The 19,250-nt window shown below is 37.8% G+C and overlaps 1 protein-coding gene across 1 annotated transcript in view; it reads right to left on the bottom strand.

Annotated features, from left to right (window-relative positions):
• The window catches only part of Glut1 (Glucose transporter 1), a 391,116-nt gene that overhangs the window by 172,731 nt on the left and 199,135 nt on the right, over nucleotides 1-19,250 (bottom strand). The window contains exon 3 of the mRNA XM_071590166.1: nucleotides 5,070-5,142. The gene's annotated coding sequence lies outside the window, so the exon portion shown is untranslated. The remainder of the gene's footprint in view (nucleotides 1-5,069; nucleotides 5,143-19,250) is intronic.

Genomic DNA, 19,250 nt, shown 5'->3' with positions numbered 1-19,250 from the left:
TCCTGGAAAAATAGAAAATTCTGACTAATCAGACAATGCTGACGTGCAGTGCAATGAAATTGGTGATCGCGGTATTTTCTTGGATGCAGTGGCATTCCCAAAATGAAAACAGTAATGGACATTTATAACACCCAAAACAGAACTTTAATTATGAATTTGATGAAATAATAAAGATAATTTAAAGCATTTATACAATTTTGATTCAAAGTATTTCCCCGGTATTCTGCGCTAACAAAGCAAACGCAGACAATGAACGCGCGCATGGAAATCGTTCACAGAAATTAAACGACGCTGAGGAATTTGTATGCTTTCAATTGTATAGGCATTCGTGTATTGAAACGCCCTTCATTCATTAAAAATTTCAATCCGAAGATTGGTTGACTGCAGCATGGCATTGTTCCCCTTACAAAGCTAGTTTTCTTTCGCTCCGAGAGCACTACTCTATCTTACTTGCCTCTTCACTTGGCCTACATATCTACCCCGTGATCCAACTTCTCATCGAAACTTCCTTCCATTTCCCTTTCTCTTTAATGCTATGAACCTCATATTGACTTATAGCACCCTGATAACTTGCCACGGCGGTAAATGGATTGAAGGAAATTTGATTGCATTCCTCTTGGCGATCTGTAATTGTAATCAAACGGTATTAGATAATATCAAAGAAAAATAGATTGCTACTGACTCAAAGCCATTATCTAATAAAGAAAAATAATGCCTTTTCATCCGCTGTCATTATATACGAGGGTCATCCGGAAAGTAGTACCCGTTCGTGCCGCATGAAGTGCTGACGACGCGAGTAGCCGCTGGACGAGGTCAGATAGCTTCAGTGGCTTGTCTGCCTTCTCTGAGCCAAGTTGCGTGACGCTAGCATTGCCTGTGTTGTTTCTGTGATTGTTTACAATGTTTAAAAAAATTGAGAACGCCGCCAGTTGTGAAGTGAGGGCAGTGATTAAATTCCTCAATGCAAGAAACGTTCGCCCATGTGATATTCATCGCCAATTAAAGGAGGTGTATGGAGACAATGTAATGGACGAGTCGTCTGTTCGGCGGTGGTGTCGCAACTTCAACATGGGGAGGGGGAACACACACGACGATGAGCGTTCGGGGAGACCGTCTGTCATTACAGACCAACTGGTGAGCTCAGTTGACGAATTCGTGAGGAACGATCGGCGCGTCACAATTGATGACATCTGTGAGCATTTTCCCAATGTTTCTCGAACAATTGTTCATGAAATTGTTAAACACCATCTGCATTATGCAAAAATTTGTGCAAGATGGGTCCCTCGCGTATCTCAATGAGCTGGCGGCGAAGGACTATGCAGCAGGAATACAGAAACTTGTCACACGTTATGACAAATGCCTTAATTTGCTTGGAGATTATGTTGAGAAGTAGTTTAAAGTATCCTCTTTCAAATAAAATTTTTTATGTTTGTTAATATTTACTTTTGTGTCTTTATTTCACGAACGGGTACTACTTTCCGGATGACCCTCGTATAACCAATGCTATCTCTACTGATAACCAAAATCGCAAATATTTCTCGAATTTTCACCGGGATGTAGTCAAGATTCGACAGGTTTTACAAGTAGTGGATGACAGCAAGTAGATCATAAATAATTGAGGATATTTCAAAGTTTTACCTGAACCCCTAAGATCAGCGCATGGTCCGCTGCGTAAGTTAAGATTTAAAAGGCTTTTAGCATAAAAATCCAACTTCTTTTAATAACAGTAAAATGTATACTTAGAATAATATTATGTTTTTATAAAGCTAAACAGCCTTGGATGAAACTTTTAACATAAAACCTAACCGGAAGAATTTCCTAGAATTCGTCGAAAGTTTATTTATTCAAACTTTTAAAAGGTTGATGATGAAATAAATATCAGCTTGTAAACAAACAAAATAGATTTATCTCAAAACCCAGTAAAAGCCATTTTTAACCGATATCTTACTTTCTTGGAAATAATAAGTTTTCCAAGTGAGAAAAGGAACACAAATGGGGAGTCTTGCACTATGCTTATTGTACGCGATGCTTTCAATTACTTCGGTGCGTAATTATGAAACAAAGACTTCGTTGCATGCTATGATTAATTAATGATTTACGCATTACTTTGGCTAGAAAACAATCAACTGATCGTTATAAGATACGGTACGGCATAGCAGCACAGGATTGAACAAATAGAAAAATGTGGCAAAGAGAGCTGGGAAGTTTTAAAATTCAATTGGGAAGAAATCCCCCACTGCATAGCAGCAAATAAGAGAACTCGAATGAGAACTCTTCTGCTCTATGCCTTTCGAAGCCATCCCGTGCGTTTTTCTTTTTGTTTGTTTGTATACCTGTGAAAGGACGCCATGGAATACATAGCATGCGATTCGATTTGAATATAAACTCGGAAGAAGCGAACTGAAAAGTAGTCTGCGTGGCACAGCCATGAGTGACTGAACTGCGTACCAAATTCTATTGCATACATTCAATTTCAGGGGACAACGATGTTTTTATTCCCGTGAACACTACCTTTCTTTTGCAATTAGTTTGATGTCATGCGCTTGACTCCAGTGTAAATTGGAGTTATTCAATCACAAGGGGATAGAGTTCTGACAGAGTTTAAGAATATGAAACGCCTCTTTACTGCAAATGACATCGTCTTGTATAGGAGGAAGAGATTCCTAAACTATGCGCAGTGCCCTATATGAGCGTGAAATCTGGACAAGAGGGACAGGGGAGAAAAGAAGAAGAGATTTGTTCTTTGAACTATGGTGTTGTAAGAGAATGCTCAAGATCAGTCGGGGTTCAGGTAGTAAAGGTACGGATCCCTTCCTGGAATAGAGGTCCTCTATTGCCAATGCCCTCATGTGCGCGAAATTCGAATTCCACCAAAATATGATCTCTTTTACGGTTCTGGTCTCATATTTAATGACATAAAATACACATATGCGCATATTCTAATAGTACAGCAATACTCTAAAAAAGCAAAAACAATAAAAATGGCATTTATGCCACCCGTTTTTTCTCCTCCCCCCATATCCCCCTTCGTCTCCCCCTTCCCAACTCCAGTTGCTGCCCCATCCCTGCAAACCTCATCCCTCATGAAATTCAGTGTCATGATATTTCATTTGGTCTGCAGGCTGATATTATTTTCATGATTTGGTACCTTTCATTTGACGTTATTCTGACAGCGATTTCTTTACTTTTGTTACATTCAGAAATTGCATGCATTTGGTTTAACGGCAAAAAAAGCGGAAGAATTAATAAAGAATTAAGCGGAAGATAAGAAGTTATTTAGACTAAAAATTACGATACCGAATTTTTATTGGGTACAATATGAAATTACAATGTAATGACTGTTTCTGGTACCCTTTTCGTGCCATTTCCAAACTGACGGTCTTTCTTCTTTCAATCTGTGAAAATTAATACTGCAGAAAAGATTGTATTTTATTTATTTTTTTAAGTTTCACATTCTCATTAAAAACTGAAAGAAGTGAGAGCATTTTCCGACCGCTCTGAACGTTTTCTAAATTTGAATGCACGTTAGACAATTTCAGACTGAATAGAAAGTAAGACACGGTTGTCGGAATCATAATGCTTCATGCTTGCAACACATAATTTTCGTATGAATTTTGTGAATTGATATTCGCATTAATTGTTGTGCATTATAAAGAATTAATGCCTGGGTTATAATCTCCTTTACTATTTGTACATGCATGCAATATTTATCGATTTTTTTATAAAAAACGCACTGAAATTACAAATATGCCTAAGGGAATATTATTCGATACCCTTATATAATTAAAAAAATCGAATTCACTTTTTAGCATTGAATTTAGTATGAATATTAGGTTGTAAAGTTTAAAATATTATTATACTTTAAAATATTTAACCCATCTACGGGTAGCACTTATTACAAAGGTAATCGGTTATCTGGTAGCATGGCTTACATTTATGCTGGCGAGTGTCAAAATACGTATTACCCAAGACATTAGGCGCATGGTTAACGGGGGAAGATATTTTTCTTAGATATTGAGGTGCGAAAGGTGGTACAAAAGGACAGTATGATGCTTTTCGATACCATTTAGGTAAACTTTTTCAAAGAATGATAAAAATTTACAGTTCATTAATTGTTGAACATCAGGAAATACAAAATAAAATTCGCACTACACTATCATCTTTAAATAAGGATGAGATTTTCGTAAATCATTATGATGTCTATGCTTAGGTACCGCTCACAACGTTCAGTCAAAAATATTCATTATCGTAAAATAAAAGGTGATTCTTCGTAAGGCTTACTCACAGCTCTATTAGACCTCTTATACCGAAAGAGGAAAACAAAGTCTGTTATGAGGACGCGGGATTGGTAGGAGTGAGGGGGAGGGAGTAACCAGACGTTGCCGACACTTCTAAATGGAGGAAGCCAAAGGAGTCAGAGACGGTACCCATGACATTTCAATTACACTCCTAGCGGCAGAAGACGGTCGAATGAAATCCCTCGCGGGAATAGTCTGACCAAAGTCACCGTTTTCAGGGAAAACCGGGTTTCTACAAACCCTGTCCGCTATTTCACTCGACAGTGTAAGGTATGGATGTGTTTCCCAGTATCCGTTGTAGCCGTGAATAGTAAAGCTGATTTGTGAGCGTACTTAGAATCTTATTTTTTAATCTGATCCATGGTAACTAACAGAAGTCATATTTGTTTTACCTTTTTTGGGCGGATATTCTAATTTTCTTCTTTGAAGAATAGTGGTAGCCAATCCATTCAAAAAATGGCCATGAATGTAGGAGAGGGAGAGGCGTATCGAACTCGTAGCCGTCGATAAACGACCATTTTTGCATGCCCAGCACACGAAAATTCGCATCGATGCATCGCGATTATCGCCACGGAAGGGTGACACATCGAGATGGCGAGTGCACATTCGAGAATTGCGATGCACGCACGCGGTAACAACCTCTCAGAGACCGAGCCCCTTCCACCGCGCTGTGAAGATCCAGAATACCGGCAGGGCCCAGGGGAGCTCGACGTAGAGCCCCGATTACGTGCCCGGAATGTGCGGACGGACGTGACTCGCCGGTGTACCTACCTCTTAGGTCTCGGGCTCCATATCTCATAAGTCCTCGTCTCCTGGGCGCGATCCGTGGCTCGGGTGTCTCAACCTAGAAAGACAGGAAAACGACCACGTCAGTGACAAACACAGCAGCAAGTTGGGAATCACTCATGGAGCGAAGGTTACATTACAGATTAAACCTTAATACATAGACTGGAAGCAGACCTCTTTTGCGATGATTCATAAAATGTATTGTTAGCCCAATCACACCACGGTAGGAGAGATCATCACCGTAAGATTAGAGAGATTTAGTGTAGCATCGACAGATATAAAGTTATAATTTTTCCCGCCAAGAGATAAGGGATTGGAATAACTCAGATCAACCACGTTAAGAGAGAAAATATTTTCTCCTTTTTCATTTTAAATAGCCTAGTAGGTTGCCATTTTTTCATGTAGCTTCAATTTAGTGCCTTACATGCTATGAGCATCTCGTCTCAATCGCATAGAAGTATTTAACACTTATGCCGTACCTATAGTTAACGTTATCACCATTATTTGAACTAATTTATATATTCATTAGTAAATAACATTTGATGAAGACTTAATTTTTAATAAACAGTATATTTTCAGGCTTAGCTTCGCGGAAACTCTCCGTTTCGGAGAGGAATGATAGTAAACAATTGTGATTTCCACTATAGTATTTTTATTCACACCTCCCGGGTTTCAAAAATTCGTGTCATCTTGCATTGTTAATGTTGAATTCCTGGTGTTGAAACATCCCCTGTCACGCATCCCTGCCGTGGATTATAGGGTACGATGTAGATGTAGAAAGCACATGTAAGCTCAGAAGATTAATGATTAACCGATCATCTAAGGCTAATTCAGGATGAAGGTGATGGAAACGTGAATTAGGGGGAAAGAGGGAGTAATGACCTAAAAATGGATTTCGTTACATCCAGAAAGTTCCGGACAATAATCAAAACCCCGCCCGTCCCCTCGTTACAATGGATCAAGTAGGTTACAGGTCACACTTTACAACAGGTCATACTTTTGGCTGCTGCACTGACATCAAATCTTCAATGGGGTACAAATATTGGAATGCAGATGCGGATCTGGCCTTAAAGAAGCTTGGTTTCATCAGATGGGTTGCTGGAAAATGTAATAAAAAGCTAAGAAAGGAGCGTTACTCCTCATGAGTTAGGCCACACTTGGAATGCGTGGAAGGTATTTTGGATCCATGGAAGAAAAAGTTATTTCAGGAATTGGAAAAGGTTCCGAGAAAATCCGCCAGATTTGTGAAGAATTGTTACGAGAAGAGAGTAACCGTGACGGGTATGCTGGAAGAATTAGGTTGGGAGCCTCTAGATTTACGAAAAGACCAGGCAAGGCTTTAACTTTTAGAAAGGTACGGAACAACTTAGTTTTCTTGCGACACAGAGGGAATTATTATGACCCCAAGTTATATGGGTTATTTCAACTACTGGGATACAATAAGAGAGATAAACACCGCCACCATCAGATTCAAGTATTCGATCTTACCACGACCGACTAGAATCCTAATAAAGTAGGAAGCAAGTTCTTGAACATATTTTCCTAAAAGATATGGTGTTTTAGTCAGTTATTTCATGGTATACATACGAGACACTCGTACATATAATACCAGCGTTTTTTAATATGTATTTAAATGCATGGGTGGACTAATAGCTGTGCATATATGGTTCGTGCCCTATCAACCTAAAAGTGGTGGTCGTGGAATAATCGTACCGCGCTAATATAATATTTGTTAGCTCTTTGAATGATTGTTACGAGAGTTTTATAGGAAAACTGGGTTGTGAACTCCACCAGTCTCAAATGTAATTAGTGACACGACTTTTTGAACGGCATTGGACACTTAAGTATACCTCTGGCATGAAAAAGAGTAATGACCCAGCTACTTTGATATAGTATCAGATTGTAGTACGTGAATTCAACAAGAGAAAAACAGTCCAGTGCTTATTTTCTATCTCTCACAATTCGCGAACACAGAACTTGAAATATTTAACAACAATTTATAAATAAATAAATGAGTTACAGCTGTCATTTGGAGCATTCCTTCAGTAAGTGATTGAAAAAAAGTTAAGCACTCCGTAATTGGCACTCGAAATATTTTGTTGAACGACCCAGGCTTAAATGCATAATATAATTCTCAAGGTGTCATTTTGAATGCGGTCCTTTTGCCTTGAAGTGGAGTGAGAGGAAGGTGAAGAAGGGAAAGGGGGATGGGATGAAAGGGAAGCGAGTGATGGAGGGCTGGGAAGGGTGGCCCGAGAATAGGTTTGCCAATTCTCCGGGATTCGTTGGGTGACTGCGGGAATTTCACAGGGCGCATTCTTGAAATTCTGACGACTCTCGGTTTGAGGTCTATCTCTCCCGCTTCCTCCTGAAAAAAACCGTTGTCTAAGGTGATGTAACCCCAAAATAAGACCCGGAATTTTTTATGCCGTTGTTCTCGAAAACCACAGCACTATGGGAAGGATACGAAGGGAATACGATCAACGCATTTATTTATCCTTCCAAAAAAGTATGAATGTTTGACGATTTAATTTAGGATACCGATAGAAAAATAAAGCTATCTGTGAGTAAGTTGCGCTTCCCTAGTCATTAGGAAAGTGTGACAAGCAGTAAATAAATGTGCACGGCTCTCCTCTTATTGCTCATCGTTTATTTAAATCAACATTGGAAATATTCCAGAAGTTATTACACATGGAGTGATTACCTCCTGAATAAAAGGGGACGAAGGCCTGAAGGAGTTTAGTACGTAGCCTCCGCTGATTTCGTTATTTACACCCCTCAAAATTAACTTTGCCTATTCTGAAATGGAACGGCGTCAAGTGCTATGCCGAAAGTATAACCCTACGGTCAGATTAAAATCATCATTTGATTTCAGAAGGACCCAGTAAGGTAATTCTGTTAATATGTTATTTCACTGATACACTATAAATTGGAGAAAAAGTTCTCGTGTTTCCTAATTGCTACTTTGCCATATTTCTTATTTTTTCCCTATTTATGAGTTTCAATTATGATTAATGCGGGGGATATACACACACCAAGGAGACTCATAACTGGTAGCTAATTGCTAGAAACGAACTGCATGAAAGGAAATTTGTTCAAATCAATCAATGGACATACTGCGCGCAAGTGGATGAAAACACCGGAAGCTTAAAGGAATAACGATTAACCTGTGATTGTTATATACCTGCATACAGTTGAAAAATGCTGTTTCAACATATGCTCGCACAGATAATATTTTGCCTCAGTACCAAGGCTACTTTTAATTTATTTTGAATCATCAAAGTGTATTAAACACTACCGTATTGGATAAACGAAATGGAAATTATATTATTAATAACCTCTAAAACCTATTAAAGTAAAGGATGTAACAAAAAATTTAACAAATTGAGTTGGCTCAGGCGTGATGTGGGGGAAATCGAACATAATGAATAACTGATCGTGGCACTTTTCCACTTAATAAATTGTATCAAGTGGAAAAGCGCTACGATGGGCTTTTTAAAAAAGATTAATATTTAACCTTCAGTCAGCTACTAATTGAAAAATAGCCCATTCGTTTTATTATATCCAAAATTGTGACTTGTTTTACCTCAATTTTGGCATGCGCCGTAAAATTTATTTACAAGGAGCCCAGTTAGCGCGATGTGATTATTTATCCACACCTTAAGAGAGCATGGTGCTGGATGTGTAGAAAATAACACGATAGATAAATGCAATGCAATAAAATCCAGCTCTTCACATCAAACCTTGCTATCAGAACTGAATGAGTAAAGAATATTACTACTTTGCCGATGAGCAGTTGAGGGAAGGAAATGTGTCAAGTGCCGCCTATCGGAGCGGCAGTGTGGTGGTAAGGTAGAAGCAGTTTCCAATGAGAAGGATGTGAGCAGATTGAAGAATTTAAACTAGTAACCGCGGCGAAGGATGGGAAAATATGGTGAGCGGGGAAAAACAAGGAATCTAAAATGGGGTAAGAGGGTGAGTAAGGGAAAGTGGATGGCGGAGTTATTAAGGTGTCTTGGAAGATGAGAGCGTATGATATCGGAATCGGAAGCATGGTATAAAGAATTCCGTTAGATGCCATTTAATGCATCATGGGGGAGGTAGAATTTTTAAAAAGATGAGATGAGATGTTTAAATATTTAATGCATAGGAAAATAAATGCACGTAAATATACAAAAACACAAATATATATGCTTTGCACCGTGTAAAGAAAAATGCGAGGAAAACTCGTAAAATTGTGAACATTATATAGTCGACATCCACTTGGAGAATCTTGCAGAGGCAAACACCGTCTAGGACTAGTACAAACGGAAAATGAGATTGAGCTGATGATTTAAATAATTAATAATTAACAATGGAAAAATCATAGTTTTATTTAATGCCTGGTAAAGGTAAAAATTATTTCCTAAAAACCGGATTTTATTATGATATTCTTCCATAAAAGCAAATATTGCCCTTCAGTGCAATTATATACTCGTAAAGAGACTAGCGTTTTCTGATCGGATTAAGAACAAAAAAAGAAAAACAATTCTTATGACAAATAGCATTGTCTGCTTCATTTTCAAGCCAATTCTACTTGATGTAATAAAACTTCAGGGTTCCTACGCCCAACTTGAACTCATTTGAACCCTTCCTATTCCCCACGTCCCTTTCCCATTCTCCCTCGAAAATCCGGCCGCCCTCCGCTGGGTTTGCGGAAGGGTGCACACACGTACGGCAAAATCCGGGTTACGCCATTTTGTAGCAGAAGTTCAATAAGAGCAATCACGTGGGCGCCTAAGACTACGCCCGGTAACTAGGCCGAGTGACAGGGACAAAAGCCTAGATGTCGTTGCAATTAAACCACATTCGAGTAATTGTTGGGTAATTTCAAGTGCTCGTGAAGGGAATCACAAGTGGCAGCGAAGAATCGTATTTGTAGAGACAAAAAGGATTTAATGTGATCGAAAAACTTACAATGACGGAAAAAAGAGTGTTAAAATCTAGAGGAGCTGGAACAACCTATTTATCGTGCTTCATCATCATTGCGATCTAATCAGCATGATTAGCGTGAGATATTAATTATTCCCTCCTTGGTGACAAAATCACAGTCGATGAGTCAATATCGAGCGACTCTCATTATTTCCCCTCTAATTAGGATTTAAATAGTCATTAATCTTAACTGCCAACAGTGAAACATTAAATAAATTATTAGTATCATTGAAAAAACGATGCAAAGAAAAATATCATCCATGATTTTATCTAAATAATTTCTCAAGTGCACTCTGGGAAGCGATTTCACACCTTCACGCTGAGCGTTGGAGTGCGAGGGTGTGATCCGTCCAATCAATTAGCATTGTCCCTGCTATATTTTTCATTTCGTGGCAAACTGTTGGGACTCATTTAAATAGATAAAAATAATCGTTAGATAGGTTGTCAGTCAAAGTAGTTTTTGTACGTTACAAAATCACTGCTAAAGTCCTAGGCCTTACCTACAGGTATACAGACTATGAAATCGTTACGTAAGTCAAACGTGTGCATACACTCATATATATATATATATATATATATATATATATATATATATATATATATATATATATATATATATATATATATGCACACACACACATATATATAAAAATGTAAAAACACAGATGTAGATTTTTAAAACACAGAAACACAGAATGGACACTTATATATGTAATTTTGACGTTTCGACAGCTCGACCGTCGTCTTCAGAACCGAGCCGTCGAAACGTCAAAACTACGTATGTGTGTCCTTTCTTTGTGTTTCTATGAGAGCGATCCATTTCGAAGAAATTTATATATATATATATATATATAATATATTCTATATATAATTTAAAATATATATGTATATTATATAAATATAATATACAATATACAATATGCATATAATATATATTATATGCATAATTAATATATACATATATATATATATATATATATATTATATACACACCGATGCAATTTCTCTAATTTTATAAGGAAAAATACTGACTGACGTCCGATACTTGATATGATGAGCGTAACCCGCATAATCATTGCATACGCGTAGTATACGTATGTTATAATATCCTAACATAAAGCCATACTGATCAATTTAAGTGAATTTGAAATTGATTTTTAAAATGTCACTATCATTTCGTTATTTTTAACATTCAATTCTTATGAAGTGACACAGAGTGAAAATACGGCAGCGTATTCATTAATTATGGGCATTTTATTTTGCTTCACCCCTGGTACGAATTACCTTTTTCAATAGACAACACGTAGTGGCCAAGGGAAAATGCATTCTAAATTCACTACATTTTTCTACGATGCACCCGAAGATAGATTTTTAGCCAAAGTAATATTTGGTTAATCTTTTTATGGCATCATGTTCATTAGCCCAACAATAAATCCATGGTCACAAGTTGTCGTCTACAGGTAGATCCCAGCAATATTTCAATTCATAAAAAATTTCTACGGATTGCGATTATTTAATCCATTCCTGGACAGAAAACTAGGGCTGATTCATAAAATGTTTTGTGAAATATCAAGAAATCTGGTTCATATTCCGATTTTTTTTTAAGGGTTAAACAAAAAAACAACTTAAGCTGTAGGCTGTTTGGGGGAGAAAGGAAAGCATATTATGAATATCGATCAATGGGCCATCTAAGGCAACAGCAAAAGACCCACACAGAATATTCACATTTTCCATGATATAATGAAAAATTAGTTAGTATCGGAAATACATAAAACCACATAAATGAACCCTAAGTTTGGTTTTCATAGGCGTTGGTGTAGCTCAGCTCAAATTAATTAGGGTAAAAAAATGAATTTTACACGATATACGCTAGTTATGATAATTATAGTTTCCCAAAAAGTTGTAGGAAATAAAGCTTTGCAAGGTTTTTATTTACGGTAGTAGTTGTCCGGAAGCATCAAAACAGGGTCGCAACCCGAGAGCCTTGGCCATACCCTCTGGGTCATTATGCCGCCTAGAGATTAGTGGTAATCTACCCACCGAAGGTAGGTATTGGCCGTTCCTCACCTACTATTGAATTTTGCATAGACTTCCTCTTGTCTGCTCTGCATTATTTTCTCATTCATTGATCGTAAATTCTGCCTCCCTTCATGCCGGTAGAACAGCTTTATTCTCTTCCTTTCACTATCACTACCCTAACCTAAAATTCTTCATTCTACAACGTGCTTCAACATCCCACTACTTCTTCGATATCTCCTCCATTCCAATTTACTATCTCTTACGAATCTCTCCCAGCGTATTCCTCTTTTTTCCCTCGACATTTTAAGGTTTCGCATATATCCGTCTATTTTGTCCAACTAATGAGGGCTTTCCAGAAAGTAACCTCCCTTATGTTATAAAAATATAGAGGATTAGATAAAGAAAATTTATAATTTTCATCTCAAAACTAAATAAATGTAGATCTACTATTTTATACATATTTTCCTAACAAATTTAAACATTTTTCATATCACTGAACTAGTGCACGAATTCATTCAGGATACAATTCTGTGCCGCCTGAGATCGCAGCCAACCGATGACGACATCTAGAAGTTCCTCATCGAGACGAGCATACAACATGTAGTAGCCAAACTTTTCAGTCCTGTTTCCATTCAACAGAGTCGTTGAAATCTGCAGAAATATTTTAGTAAAGAATTCAGATATTGTAAAACGCCTTGTTTTCACGAAATTTCGGCAATTTTCAGGTGCAGTTCATTGTTCACCACCGACGGGTGGCCACGTCTGTCATCATCATGGACATTTGTGTTCACTGCCAAACGAACGACGAACACTAACGCACAACTCTTGTCACTCATCCCATTTGGTCCGTACAGAGCATAAATTTCCCGATGAATGTCAGCAACTTCGAAAATTTCATTGTTATTATTTCCTCGTATTTGCTCGATTCTCAATAGAAATGACGAAACTAAGAATTGATTTCTTGTAAAAAATAATATGAGTGGTGTAACGTGAGTAAATGAGTTATAATTTTCTTTTAGCATGCAGTATGCAGGGAAACACTTCACAACCCAGGGGCCCGCTCTCTTATAGCAAATGGAAAACTTCCACTTTTCTGGAATGCGATTTACACCTTGAAACCTCGGAGACGGATTGTTGTGAAATTTCTGAGATTCTTGAACGCCATCATATTGGTACGGAGAGTCTCAGCATTATGTCATATTCGCCATCGTGCTTTCAACTTTATTCGGCCACCGTTTTCATCCTTCGTTTTGTTATTTCATCATTTTCTTTGGGACATTTCTCCGAGGGAACCGACGCTCCCTCTACTCCCACCAATCTCCCTGCTCTTTTATTCCTTCTCCTCTTCCTCCCAGGTGACCCCTCCCCGACGCCGCGCCCTTGGAGACTTCTGCATCCCTCCATCCCACCCCACACTCCTCTCACGTCCTCATCCCCAGATCCCTCTTCCCATTCGCCCTCAGCCCCCTTGGTTATTACAGGGATGCTCCAACTTTCTTTTGTGCATCTGGAGATGACATAAAGAGTCGGAACCTGGGCCTAAAAATATAACTCTTCCCAGTGGATTTGCTAAGCTTTACTGCGTCATCTCGGAGAAGATCCGATTACCCAGTTGTTTCAGCGACGATTTTTTCCCTTGAAAAAACTCGCCGAATTTGTTGTTAATGCAGTTTATTTTTCCTTATACGTATTTATGTAGAGCAGGTAACGGGAAAATTAAGTTTTCATGATACAATTTTTAAAAATATGTAAATTTAAGCATGCGTTGTTTGTAAGATGGGAAGAAATCTATGCACCAACTGAGCATTTATTTCTTCCTGTATTTAAGGTATTTTTAAAATATTCACTTGATCTCTACTCGAACAGAACAGAAGTGCGTTTAATAGCTCATTGATGTAAAATAATTATCGATTCAGAATGGTTTAGCGGACATTATTCATGCTGGCCATTACTTATTGTCAATTTAAAACCATCGTTTTGTTCCTCATATACTCGTATTAGGGCATGCTTCATTTCAATACAATGGGTTATTCTTATTTTCTGGAAAATGTGTTTAACTATATATATATATATATATATATATATATATATAAACACACACACACACACACACACACATATATATATAAACACACACATATATATGTATATATATATATATATATATATATATATATATATATATATAAATATATATAATATAAACACATTAATCAACCCGAAGGTCGGTTTGGTTGGTGATGGTAGAGTTCACTCAATAGAACGCCCAACACCGCGTAAAATCCAGACATCAGGGTAGGGGAGCCAGTGCCTTTCCCTGTGCCGGTAATGGTTTCCCAGGAAGAACTGGTACCCGAATAATCACACAGCTTGGATGGAGCTGAGGGTGCCCTGGGAGGCTTGCTCGAGAATCGAACCCGTGCCCTTCGGTCAATTTCAACGCTCCAGCCTTGGGGTACCACAACCCATGCACACACATGCACATATATATATATATATATATATATATATATATATATATACACACACACACACACACACACACACTTACGGCTTTGGATACAGCTGAACACTACATTGATAGGAAGAAAAATTCCAGTAAATAAAACTTTGAGGACCTGTTTCGAGGAATAACAAACAGTAATTTTTAATCAATGGGCTTGCTCGATTTGCTCATCCGCCAGATCGCCAAAGTAAAAGAGCTTTCAAATAACACCCTCTCCCTCTGCTCATTGCTTATTTTTAGCTACATCTTCATCATGAGAAGGTACAATATTTTTTCAATGCGTCACTGAATGTGAAATGACAGTCGCTTTCATGGTATAAAAATTCTGTGAAGTAACACCAAAAATCATTTTATTTATACTTATTTAAATTTCAATTTATTTTATGTAAACCCTGGCTTCATCTATTCCTGATAATGTCGTGAATCCAAATTTAATTTGATAATAAGCCATGCAAACATCAATTCACTGCAAGAACCGCCATGTACATACTTAGTATGGTGTTAATCATTATGTAGAATAATCAGGTCGGCGTTTCCACGTGAAACCTATACAATTCTATTCCTATGCTTCTCTCTTGTCCAGGTCATTATTCCTTGACAGGATTTAAAGCCATAGCTCACATCTATTTACAAAATTTAATTCGAATTAACGTAAGATACTTCGGGGAAATGTGTTGCCGTTTTATTGTTTCAGGCAGCATAATACGAATGTAATCTTTGTATTGAGAGTACTCAGCATCATATCCATAAAAATACAAAACTATAGAGTTTGGAGAACTTCACACTCTCCTGAAGATAAGTAAAGCGTGCTGAGCAGGAGTCAAATGCCAAGAATAACGGAAGAATTTATTTCCCAGCCTAGTATAGATGTGCTGGAAGGAGGCAACGAAGGCTGGGAGGACCAAAATAAACTTCAGAAGAACGTAGAACGCACGGAAAAATAAAAGCGCATTGGGAAAACCATAAATTGATGAGTGGGCATCCAAACACGTGACTTAAAAATCTCTGGGACGGAAATCCGTTCCACAGCGTCCCGGCAATGAAAGGAGACGCGCCGCATATTGTACACACCTAGTTCAATGAAGCGTTATATCTAGGAATAACAGAATACGGGTAAGATGGTAAGTTACAGGGATCGAAAAAATGTCAGGACACTATGAAATTTCGAATCCCATTCCACAGCTTCTCTGACGGTTGTGTAAAAGTCAAATATCCCAGTGGCACGACAAACTTTTCCAATATTTATGCTCTGCATCATGGGCATTAGTCGTCTGGGGAGTTTTTACGGGTTTGGGGTGCATGGGAATAAGGATTGGTAGGGAGGGACGTTTGGAAAGGGTGGGGGTGGGGATCGGGGCCAGGGAATAAAGTGGGTGGAGGCAAAGCGAATGGCGAAGCGGAGTGATGAACGAGTCTCCATCGGTGCCCTCAAACGGGTCGACCCGTAGATTCGACGGAGCGTTTGATTTAAGCCGTTTAATATGCGATCACCGCCACGCCTAGTGATGGTTACATAATATATTTCCACGTGCCGGAGAAATGAGGGTTTCTTCATAAAGGGGCTGTTTCCATCACCTCTGCCGTCTGATGGGCCCCGGAAACTCCCATGTTAATGCTGTCAGTGAAAACTGGAAAGCGATAAACTTATAATAGTGGGCTGCAATATTTGTGGGCTGCAAAGTGGGTGGACTGCAATATTTGTTGCAGTCGGGGCTGACTATAATCTTTGGCAATCTTCCGGTATGCCGCAGGGGGGGACTCCCTTCCTTCCTTTCATGAAGGAAATAAACTTGATAATGTTCACAAGAACTTTTTATATTCCAACCCTAGTTAAAATTTACACCCAAGTCGAAACTTGCTCGGAAATCTCCTTGAAAATGACTGGAAGTTAAATTCTCGCTACCATCAAAACTTGGTTGGTTTAAAGATGATTTGCGAGTAATTTTTGACTCTAGTATGCATTTAAACTTGGATCGGAAAATATAAAAAAAATTACGTGGAATTTACTAAGCTTATTTAATTTATATTCGTAATTGATGAATGGTAATGACAAACGATGTAGGAACTAAGAACTAAACTAAGGGTGACTGTAGGTGGGGCCAAGCTGCCTCAGTATGGGAATGATTGCGTCAACAGGCGTAAAATAAATCTTAAAAAAACAGAGAAACAAACGTTTGAAGCAAAAGAAATGAGTAATGGGAATCACCAAATTGCACAAAAAATGGGCGGCATCAATTTTAAGGTTCTCGAAAAAAGTGAAGTTCTTTGGAGTAATTCCAAACTCTAAAATATCATAATCACTATGGGGTCTGAAATATCATAATCACTATGTTCGAAAGAAACTTGGCTACATTGAACGGGTTGTAAGATAATTGTACGACAGAGAAAAATACATTTTCGGTTGAGTTTGGCTAAATTTGTGAATCACGACAAGTAATGTGGTTAATGTAATAATTTGGCTGTTTAGACTTAGTCAATGTTCAAAGGAGATCCACTTCTTTGTGAAAAATAGCAAAGGGAGTAAGGTAAATGCTAGGGAAAAATTAAAAAAAAACAAGTATGAGAGACATTCAGAGATTTAGAAAGAGAACATTTTTTCATTAATCCTGGATGTCTCGTTCAAAAGGAACATATGAAATTACATTTGAGAGCTCAGAAAGAGACATTCACCATATAGTGAGGATTTAAACAGGCAAAAAAAATTATACCTATCCAAAGAAAAAAATAATGCAAGAAAAAAATCGTAAAAATACCAAAATTATAAAAATGAGAACCATTCAGAGATTGAGGACGTTACTCATAAATCAACACAAACATTCATTACAATTTTTGGCTTTAAACAGCATTTTGAAAATTACTTTTGAAAGGGGCTAATTGTGGCAAGTATCTAAATCATCTCTCTAGGGATGCTGCTCCATAGGTTCTCCCCATCAACCGTAAGTGATAGGGAGTAGTAATTCAATGTTGGAGGGCCCATGAATGGCAATTGGAGACTTCAATCTACATCTTTGTACTGGCGAGGAAAATTAGCAATCGATATTGCGATTTGTGCATAAATTTTTAGAAAATATGCAAGAAAATATTGTTTTTGAAGTGACAAAGAAATGGCGTAAAGAATTGAAATGACTCTTACAGTTGTAAACTGCGTGTTCAGCTTTTCACCTGTTCACCTGTGATACTGAGAGAATTATCAGAAAAGTATTGCCGTGAGATAGCTCAGGAATCGGACAACTCAATCAGGGATAGGTGGATAGGTTTAAATTCTTCTGTTCCTCCCGCGCACAAGTCACAAGGCTAAGATGAAGAGTCGTCCCACTAATCCTGAGCGAAGAGATTGAATTTCTTTCTGCAATCCGTCTTGCAAACACTTCGCGTTCCCTTCGTCTTCTTCGGCATGACTCATTTCAGGCTCTCGTCAACTTCAATGTTTGTCTATTCTTTCGCATCCCTCTTCCGATTTCTAATCTCAAATTGTTTCCCTCATCGCTCTCCTCTTCTCTTGTTCACATTTTTCAGTTTCTCAAATGATCTGTCCTCATAAATGTTTCCCTCAAAGACTCATCACAGTCTTATTCTCCTCTGTTCTGTTAATACCTTGGCATTTTCCTTTTTGTGTAATAAAACAGACTAACTTCGCCGAAACTGTGAATGTAAACGTTCACTTACAACTGCAGAGTACAAGCTGATGTACTTAAAACTTGCCTGCCACGGCTCTCACTCTTTGGCGTGAATGTAGACGTAAAAGAGTCAGCGAAACCACCTTTTATTCTTTTAGAAAAACAGAGCACACTCAGATTTACCTCTCAGGCCGATGGAATTGTTAGATTTTTAAGCTGTGCTGACAAGTCAGGTAACCCAGATACTAAAATAAGAGAAATGAGATACAGCTCTGCCGGATTTAGACACACGTTTTTACCTCGCATGATCCGTAGTCACAATGAAACGGAGGTTAAGCATTTCCACTGCTGCTATCGGAAAACCTTAATCGTATTCTGACATTCGTTTTACGAACACCCTTTCCGTTTACCCACTATTGCATGCTTCTAAGTTAAGGTACGCCCTGAGACAACCTGACACGAAACTTCTCAACTGCTCCCAGGGTATGACCTAGATGCAGATGTAACAAGTTAAATCAATATTGGATTCTGAGTATGCAAATTACAAGGTTTGGAGTTAGATGCAATATCTAGGGAAAGAATTTGACATAGAAAAAGCGAAACTACGAGAATTCAGGAGTGTTTGTGAGATATTTTGGTAATTGACATGAAAAATGTGACTGGTTGAGTGAGGTCAGGTACGCTGGAATGCTTCGTACAGATTCAAAAGTAAGTGTAAGAAAAAATTTGCGGCTACTCGTATGAGGTGAAGTGACAAGAGAAATTGCACTTATATAGTAAATCATAGTTCATGATGGTAGTATTTATACTGCCATTTGAGCTTGAATTAATTCTTTGATTTGATATGCCATATTTAATGAAATATAAAACAAGACGATACTTTTGCCGATCATTACCATTTGATTAAATGCACTTAAGGGTACACATTCAAAATGTACCATTAAAATTATATATATATATATATATATATATATATATATATATATATATATATATATATATATGTTGTATGCATGTATGTATATATTTCATTCACATGGATATAGGTATACG

This window comes from Hetaerina americana, unplaced genomic scaffold (genome assembly GCF_022747635.1).
Source record: "Hetaerina americana unplaced genomic scaffold, ioHetAmer1.1.p SCAF_4, whole genome shotgun sequence".
NCBI classification, from domain to species: domain Eukaryota; kingdom Metazoa; phylum Arthropoda; class Insecta; order Odonata; family Calopterygidae; genus Hetaerina; species Hetaerina americana.
Note: the sequence above shows the minus strand (reverse complement) of the source record. Positions and strands in the feature narration are given on the sequence as shown.